The sequence below is a fragment of the Musca vetustissima genome, unplaced genomic scaffold (assembly GCF_032173495.1).
Source record: "Musca vetustissima isolate MV318-11 ecotype Yass unplaced genomic scaffold, APGP_CSIRO_Mvet_v1 utg15939, whole genome shotgun sequence".
NCBI lineage: Eukaryota > Metazoa > Arthropoda > Insecta > Diptera > Muscidae > Musca > Musca vetustissima.
In genome coordinates this window covers 150,838-161,251 of record NW_026882780.1, presented here as the reverse complement: position 1 = coordinate 161,251, position 10,414 = coordinate 150,838, and positions in this window count along the sequence as shown.

Sequence of the window (10,414 nt, the reverse complement as noted above, 5' to 3'; positions counted from 1 at the left end):
AAATTTTTTGCCGTCTTCCTTATCTACGCGAAAGAGGAAGTTTTTGATAATATTTTTATAATAACCATAAAAGTCCACATTTGGATTGACACAAAAATGATTTTAGAATAGTTTGATTAAAATCGATTTAATGATCGATTATATATTTATTGACCTCACATAACTTACCGACAAATTCGGAATTGCTTAATAATTTTTTTAAATAAATATTTATTTTTTGTAACTATGAATTTGTCTCCTTTTTGGCGAAGCTTTAATTTGCCGGGCCCAACCACAGACCGTGTTTTTAGTGGAAATGTGTGGTGTTGAGTAAATAATGTCCGCTTGTTTGTATTTAAAATAGAGGTTTAGTATTTTGTACCGGTGTTCACAAAAGTCTCATGAAAGACTTAATTGTTGTTCCCTCCACCAAAAGATTCCATGTATATTAAATTAAAATTAAATATTTATTGGATACCGCATAGCTACAGTCCTATTTTCGGTATTTTTAAGGTTTTAGTCAGATTTTTCATCTGAAGGGACTATAATTTAACATTCTGTGTGAATGGAAAGTAAGTAATATTTTTGCAGAACATTTCTATATTTTGACATGGATGCCAGCTTCATTGTAGTTAGTTTTGTAACCCTCTGCACATTGCCCCAGCAAAGAGGATATAATTTGAAATTTCTTGAAGGGTAAACAACTACTTCGCACAAAGTTTTTAATATATAGGTCCATATTTCCCATATGAAGGATTGCCATATATCCCATTAAGAATTCCGATGATCGTTCTAACTATTGAAAAATCCTATTGGAGATGAAGGGCCTTGGTGTGTATATGAAAATCCCAGAAGGAAAAATTCGCCATTTTGCTGGTGACCCTATTATATTTGAAGAGATAGCTTCATATCTTCATTCGGAGCTACCGTATGCATTTTTGGGCCACATTTTTGCAGTAAAATCATATGAGGAATTTTTTTGTAGAACATTTCGACCTTTTAAGTCGTTTCCTTGTTTGTCCTTTTCGTGCTTAATTTATTGAACTGGACTTCAATTAGCACAGCATGCGATTTGCCATCCTCGCAATATTTTACAAAAATGTTGCTCACAAGATTTTAGGTGAGGTCCTCAAAGACAAGAAATCGATATTTTAACGTTTTAATGATCTATTCTCAATTCTACCCGTAACACGGTTCTAAAACCTTACCCAATAAATCCAGTATAAGGAATGCCTTATAATGTACAACTGATTCGTCAGAATTATTTTCTAAAAACATATACATGCCAAATACGTCAAAAAGCCAATTTCGGGGAAATAAAAATAAAATAAATATTAATAAATTTGAAACCTTTTAAAAAACCGGTTCTATTTCCCTCGATTTTTTTACGTATTTGAAAATTTTTATTCAATCAATATAGCAATAATTTAGTATTTTGGATTCTAATTGGTTAGCAAATTTTTCTACCAAAAATATTTCAATATTAGTCCACTGTTTTGGGTTGCTACCTATAACTCTCCAATTTCGACATATTGGGAAGTTTGGACAAATTTTCTAACAGAGCATTTTGGGTTTTCATTGGTAGCAAATCTCCGTAGCAAAAGATATCAATATTGACTCAAGTTTCGGGGTAGGCCTCTTAGAAAGGTACTTTGAGGATTTTGGCCATTTTTTGAACAAACGTGATTGTAATTTAGTATTTTGAATTCTCATGGGGTAGCAAATCCTCCTACCAAAAATAAATACATAAATATTGGTTTACTTTTAAGGGTAGCCTCCAAATAAGGCCACTTCCTGAATTTCGATATTTTGGGGGGTTTATGGTTTTTTTGAATCCTTATTGAGGCGAAAATCATACAATACCAAACATTTATCAATATTGCGTCCAATTTTTAGGATATTTTCCATATAACGGTTCTCCCCAATAATGACATTTTGTCAAGTTTGGATACATTTTTCCACCGAATTGGCTCGAATATAATATTTTGAGTTCTTATTGGTTGTCAAGTCTTCCTTCCAAAAATGTACCATGGCATAATTTTAGTTACAGATTTTAGGTATTTTGAATATCCACATCATGGTGAAGGAGGTATAAAAACTACGACCCGCCTGATCATAACGACATGTTTACTTGTTAAAAGTTATAAAAACAAAAACAACGATAGCTATCAAGAGCACACACTATTATGGCAAAGCTCAACAACTACTCTGGAATGCATTTGCTCTGTTTGAAATCAGGAGGGTGTTAATTGAACAACCTGCTAATATTCAACAATATTCGAAAATTAACCTGCAAATTGCTTTTACAGTTCATAATTATAAATGTTCGGCAATGCCTTTGTTGTTGTTGTTCTTATAGTTGTTGTGTGTTTTTATTTCACTGCTAATTAGTTTGTGTATTATTTACCATTGTTAGCCCTTATTTTCGGCGTCTATTTTATTTGTTATTGTTTTTGTTCTTTTGACACATAGTTTACACACTGTAAACTTGTAAATGAGTTTTTAATTATTTAACTTAAGACCCGCAATTATTATTTGATTTGTTATAATAAAAACATCCATGTTTTCTTGTTATACTTTGTTTTATAATTAGTGTTGTTGTTTTTGTGTTTCATTACTCGACGTGAGTTCATTTAATTGGTTGTCAAAGACACATTAAAACAAAAACGAGAACAACGAAAACATTTTTGTTATTAAATATTAAAGCTAGTTTAGTGTGGGGTTGGTCGCAACTTGACTAGCTGCCGAACACATGCCTACCTACAACAACATTTTAATTTAATTGTAATTGCCTGGGAATATTTTTTGCCAGCAATTTCACACTTCGAATCAGAACAGAAAACAAAAATGTCTGGTGCCTGGGAGGCATAACAACATTTTCCATTCCACTTGTGATAGTTTTGGAATGCGTGTTTGTTTTTGTGTGTGTGTGTTTTAATGAAAACATTTATTCAGTGACACCTAGATAAACATTTTAATTTATTTTAAATACTTAAAACTATGTTAAATGATTTTATTAACCTCAAAGAATTTTTCGGAATTTTTCTTTTTGCATAAATAATTATTTGGAAAGTGTGATAAGAATTTGTTTTTCTTTTGTTTCTTTTAAGATAAACAGCTTTGGTAATCAAAGGCATTTTTCTTTATTTTTTTATTTTTTTTTGTTTAAAAAAAATAAACATTTTAAAATGAACTTTAGAACATAGATAATATGTTGAGGGTTTTATTGGCCAAAAATATTCTTAGCAATGGATAATTAAATAATAAATTACAATTTTTACACATATTTCACCTCAATTGGATAACACTATGAGACATGATTATGGGGGGTAGAAAATTCCTATTGGGGACGAAAGTATATGAAAACACCGGAAGGAAAAAATCGACATAGGTAAAAAAAGAGATATAACGTGGTCATATTTTTTTGCTGGTTACCCCATTATACATGAACATATAGCTGAATATCTAATTTTTGCATAACATTCCGACCTTCAAAATCGATTCTTTGTGTCTTTTTCGTCCTTAATTTATCGAAGCGAACTCAAATTATCACAAGTTGGAATTTTTCATCTTCGCAATATTCTATAAAAATGTTGCTCATAAGAATTTTGGTGGTATCCTAAACGACTAGAGATCGATATTTTAACGTTTCAATGGTCTTTTCTCCATTTTACCCGTTTCTTGTCACGAAAACCCGAAAATATGGGGCCTAGGCCTAAATGCTGCCGAAATAGTTCATTCTCAAACCTGACGTTCTAGTTTATTATCTCGATATCCTCCAAAGGTAGAATGATAACAATAGATGGCTAGTCGTCTTATAGCCTAGACAGACGACAGCCTTAATTTGCATTAACAGCCTTAATTCAAATTAACTTGTACATTATCCTCATTTTTATGTGTTGTTAATGCACAAAATCAAACTGTATTTATACTGAATTAGGCAATTTCAATATGGCAATGCTGTCGAAAATTAATTGTTTCTTGTCAAATTTATTTATATTTTTGAAAATAAATATAAGAAATGAAGGCAAATTTCAACCATTTTTTGAATTGGGAGCTGTTTTGATAATATCATAGTTGCTATTCCTCCTTTATGTCATGTATCTATTTCCTAAAGATGTAATCACAAACAAATGTAAGAAATTTTCAACACACAGACAAACAATTGTTTTGAAGCAAAAAAATGTTTTGTAAATGCAAAAATATTAATTCAAATTAAGAAAAATAAATTTTTTCAATATAAAAATTATTTAATAATTATTTAATTAATAATTTTTTTAATTATAAAAATTAATAATTTTTGGGAAGGAGATATGTTACCAAATATGACTGCGAAATACCAAATTACAGCCAATTTGGTTGAAAACTGCGCTCAAGAACCCCAAAATACAGAAAATTGGAGGGTATCCTTATATGGGGGCTATCCGAAATAATGGGCCTATAATTATACATTTTTGTGAAGAGATTTGGTACCTACTAAGAACTTAAAATACTAAAGCAAAGCCATTTCGGCAGAAAATGCGTTCAAAACACCCCTTAATAACATAAAATTGGGGGTACCGGTCTACCAGAAAAATTGGAACTATATTTATAATTTTTAGTGTAGAAATTTGTTTTCCAATAAGAACACAATGTACAAATGTATGCGAATTCGGCTGAAAAACACGCTCAAGAACTCAAAAATACCGAAAATTGGGGGTATTCTTATATGTGGGCTATACGAAAAATTGACCTCTATTTATAATTTTTGTGGAGAGATTTTCAAAATAGTAAATAACAGCCATTTGGGGCGACAAATGCGTTCAAAACCACCCCCCAAAAAAAAAAACTTAAAATTGGGGGTACCGTTATTTGGGGTCTACCAGAAAATGTGGAACTATATTTATAATTTTTATTGGAGAAATTTGATACACAATGTACCAAATTTATGCTGGTTGAAAGAAAAAAAACAAAGCTCAAGAACCCCAAAATACCGATAATTGGGAGGTACCCTTATATGGGAGCTATGCCAAAACGTGGACCGATAATTTTGGCGATCTATCTCAATTCGTTTAGAGGCTACAATTTAAGATATTACATAGAACAGAGGAAATTAATCGTGCATCATTAAGACGAAAATTACTTTTTTGGAGTTATGCCTGTCTTGCAGCAAATGAGCGATATATACTTTATATGGTCGGAAATGATTATTTCGAACGGAAAAACAAAATTAATGTGCCCTCCATACAATGGTGGAGGGTATAAAAATGATCACGCCATATCTTCAAACATTGACCTATGGCGAATTCTTCCTTCTGGGGTTTTCATAGAGTCACCAAGGTCTTACATAGGAGTTTTCCATCAGTGTAATAAATGTGACCTGTACTTGGTCTGGGCATATATACAGACGAGTATCGACTCAGAAAGTTGAAATTTTTTCATTCGTATCTTACATTCAAATGGACAAATGAGATATCATGTAACACTGTGAGGTGTAGCACCTACACCTTAAATATAAATAATTGAAGCCAATGGAATTGAACCAATATGAATCATGGTAATTCCTAACAATTATCAGTTAATCTTTGTTAAAATCTTTATTTTCAAATTTCAGGAAATCCATACTTCCCAGAACATAATAAGAACAACGCCAAACGTCACTATTGTATTGACCGTTAAACCCAGAATCCATAAAAATTCTGTCATTACATGCCAAATAAAGTAGATCACTTGATCACGAGCTTATTTCGGATTAAAATAAAAAAATCGAGAGCAAAAATATAAATACCCCTTGGTATTGCCAACTTATAAATATGGTAACCGAATGATGAACAACTCCCACACAAATAAAAAAACTGCCAAACCAAATTTGTGAATGCAAATCAAATGAAACAAAACGTCAAACACGTTTCCATAAATATCCAGATGCAATAATGTAATTAATATCTCAGTCAGTGGTGGTGTGTTTTATATATATAAAACACACAAAAAATAATCGGAAAATTAAAATAAATATGTTTATATTTGTTTAAAATTCTCAAGAATTGCTTTATATTCTAACGAAATATTGCATGTAAATGCAAAACATTTTGTTTGTAAATAAAAACGATGGCATCATGAACTTATATTTACAGAAAACGAGAACTGCAAAAATATACAACCGAAAATATAGAAAAATTGCTTGGGGCTTTGGTGATGTTTTTATTTGCCATCTACCCCACCCCTGATTACTCTGTGCACCGGAGGCTACTATTTTTATTTGGATGAGAAAAATAAAAAAATAAATAAAAATCACAAATCTATTACAAACAAACTTGACTCGTAAAGAGATTTAAGTATTACAAAATAATTAACACCTTAACAATGAAAACAAACAAATAAATAAACAGACGGAAGGACGGACGGACAGACAACAACAGAAAGCGATAGACAGATGGGCGTTTTAAAGAAAATAAATGGATGGTTGGATGGACAGAAAGCAACAGTCAGCCACACGTTTGAGCAACTTAAATTAATGAATGAATGAGTTACCGGCCTGACATGTTTGCTTGTAGGTAAATGGTAGAGAGGAAAAAATGGATTTCTGTTCAAATATTGAAAAATGACAATCTGAAATATTTGTTTTTGTTGAAAAAAAGGTCATAACCTACAGGAGAGACTGCGATATGCCCTACTCCTATATAACTGCAAAATAAAAAAATGAACGAACTTGAGAGGGAATAATCTTCATTAAAAGGAGTTTAGGTGCTTTAGGATTTCTTCAAAGGAGCTACATGGTTATTGGATGAGGAAAGCAGATATCAAATATTAAGAACACCTCTATTAGACAAAATGTCAGAAAGTCCGGTTTTAGATGAAAGAAAGAAAACACACAGAAAAACTTGTTTTCCTATGAACAATTTTAAAAGTATTTTTTTACGGACTTGATATGGAAAATTCATATAAAAAATTTCCCTGAATTTTTTGGTTTGCAGTTAAAATATTTTTTCTTTTTCAAAAATTAGTAGCATATGTTATTCTATTACTGACCACTGTAGCGTATTATGTTATTGAGTGTTAGGCAATTATTTGAGTACCCAATTTACCAGACATATCTAAGGAATGTTCAATGTTTTGACTTTACAACTTTATGATTTCACAAAAGCAGCAAAAACAACAACAAGTCGTAAAGAATTTACAGCTGCAGATAGAAATCTTAACAGCAAATTGTGTTGAGTACATTTTTTGAATGTTTCTCTAGTTGTTTTTTGTTTTCGGTTGTAGCTTTGACAGGTATACAGTGTGCTATCAATTAAACAAAATCTCCACCGAATATTTTGAACACTAGTTAACAATTTGTTTTATAAAATGGGTAACATATTCGCAGAATAATTCAGATTTAAGATAACCCCTTTTTCAAAAAATTTAATTTTTATTTAATTCGAAACTAACTAATTCAAAAAAGTCCCTACTAAATTTCAAGTGAAAATCCCAACAACTCTTGAATATATAAGCGATTTTCGGTTTTGGTTTTGCCCCGGTGCAATTTTACAAATATCTTCGGATTTTTTGTAGGTTTTGAATAATTCGTTTGAATCATATCGAATAATCCACTCGTTTCATGTGAAATTTACATTAGTGGGATTGTTACCAGAAAGAATGGGTTGATGGGTCCTTTCTTCTGACTTCATCTAGGTTTGATACAAATATTACGATGTAAATATTTTGGATCAAATCGGACACTCCACTATCTTAATATTGAATTTACAAATATTCAAAATTTTAAATATTGTAGGAGCGAGGCACCAGGAGGAGTGGATCGATGGGACCAATTTTATATATAAATTTGTTTAAAATATTCGTTTCTGTAAAGTTTTGTTCAAATCGGATTTAAATTAATTTGCAGCAATATGTGGACCATTCTGTGGGAGAGGCGCCGGTATGAGTTACCGATTTTCCCCATCTTCGAACTAGAACTGGAGTCTAAAAACAATATTTCGATGAGAAATATTTATATAGAAATGGTAAATAGACACAGTTCGAAAAATTAAAAAATGTCGGGACTTCTAATCGGACTGCCATTCGAATGACCAACCTCGTCTTTAACACAAGCGGATAACACCAAAGAGGAATGTCATTCAAAAAAATTGGCAACACCAAATAAGCAAAGACCCTAACCACAGCACAAAGATGGCATCCCCATGACATAGTACAGGCTAGCTTCTGACTTTATACTTACTGAAATTAATGAAAGGAATTTTTATCAAGATTAACACAATGCCAAATAGAGTAAGTTGGCGATGATTTGTGGAAGCCCTATGCTCCTAAGAGAAAAAATCGGGCTACCATACATAAATTCTAGCTGTTGTCGCTCCAGAACAATTGAGAATATCGTCGTTTTTAAGACAACCATTCTAATAGCCAACCTCGGCAATAATATAAACACATGGGGGTACCACGAAATAAGTGTCAGGAGATAGCGACAGCCAGAGGAAAATGACCTTACGATATAAGCAAGGACCCCAACCACTGCACATCAATTCAAAGAGGCGTTATTGGTATGCCACGATAGATGGCAGACTCATGGCTTCGGATCGGAGTCAGTAATGAATCACCTACTTAGGTGTAAATGCAATAATGATATAATAAACGAAACTAATAGAGTAAGTTGGCGATGTTTTGTAGAAGAGAAGGAATGGGAGAAAAAAATCGGACTGTCATACAGTAATTGTTTGTGGAGGTTTTGTCGCTTCATATCAGCTAAAATTATCGTCGTTCTTTAGAATTGGGCAGTGAATAAAATACTGAAGCCGATCCCCAATAACGTTGTGCTTTTGCCGATTGGGTCCCTCAATGCATTAACATGTCACTATTACCTCAGTGACAACTTCAACACTTAAAATTGTCACATCTGGGGCTAGGAAATCCCGATAGTGTTACTGTTTGGTGCGGTTTATGGAAAGTCGGAGAAATTTACGAAAATAAGGTTGGAACATCATTGAAATTCGTTTAATTTAGACAGGGCGGTAAAAGTTTCAGGCCCATGTTATCTCTCGAATAGTTGATAAGCGTAGAAACTTTGTACTGAAAGCTTGAACATGGTGCAATTTTGGGTTTGCAGGCTACAAACTCATTCGAAAATCGAAATTGAATTGGAAAATGTCAAAAATGCCCTTACCAAAAAATTATTATTACTGGCCTACTTTTTTGTAAACATCCCTTTTTGGTATTTTTAATGCCCCAACCTTTCTTGTATTTTTGAGGTTTAGTCCCACTTTCAATCGGCATTCAGGGTTTTTGGCAGGAAAAACATTTATTTTCGATATAGGTCAATGTTTTAGAATAGCTCCCATTTTCGCTGTTTTGAAAGTTTCAGCGGAATTTTGGAACGAAAAGGGGTGTCATTTGGTATTAAGGGTTCTTGGAAGGTGAATATGTTTGTATAGAAAATGTTTGATATATATCCATGTTTTGTGGCATGGCTCTCATATCTCCGCTCCATTTTCGATATTTGGAAGGTTTTAGGTGACTTTTCCAATCATTTGAGGTATTTGAGGGTTATTGCAGGGCGAAAAAGATTTTTCTAGAAAAATTTCCATGTAGGTCCATGTGTGATATAGCTTGCATATAAATGTCCCATTTTTTGGTATATTGAATGTTTTAGCCGCATTTCGAAGAGATGTGACAGTAATTTGGCATTGCAGGTTATTGGAGTGTGAATATAATATTTATTTATCCAGAACACTTTTTGATATAGATCCATACTTTGGCAAAGCTCTCATATAAATGTTAGGCTGATTACAATTTGTTAATTAAAATTTGATGCATAAATTTAGAATTTCATTGTCTCAATTGCCGTCAGATATGTGGTTAAAGAATTACATTTCTTAGGGAATATTACAACATTAATTATTTTTTTAATTCATAGCGAACAGTGTCGAACAGTGTATCATTGTAAATGTGTAAGTGATTTTGTGTGTGTTAAGATGTTAAAATGTTGTATATTTCAGTGATTTTTTATTTTTCTGTTTTTTTTTGTTCAGGTAACGGCAGCTGCACGAGATTCCAAAAAAAACGCCATTCACAAAAAATCTTTGACTGCGATGTATTGCTGCTCGTTTGCTCGCCTACGAAACACATCAGACAGTTTGTCGACTCTGGTATTAAGACAAATATTTAACAGCAACAACAACAACATCAACAATGAAAACAAATGTTTGTATTTCGCTTAAGACTTAAATAAATAGCAGCAGCAACAACAACAAATACAACAACTGCCACTAGATAACAATGGCTCTAACAATATTAGCCAAATCTGTGCATTAAAAATAAAATATTGACATTTTTAACATAAATTTGTAAGGTAAGGAAAAAAACGAACAAAAAGATACCAGTGAAAAAAAAAACTTTGATGTGGAACAGGTTTAAATGGTTTGTATGGGGGACCAAATAAGTTTGAATGGTTGTATTAAATTTG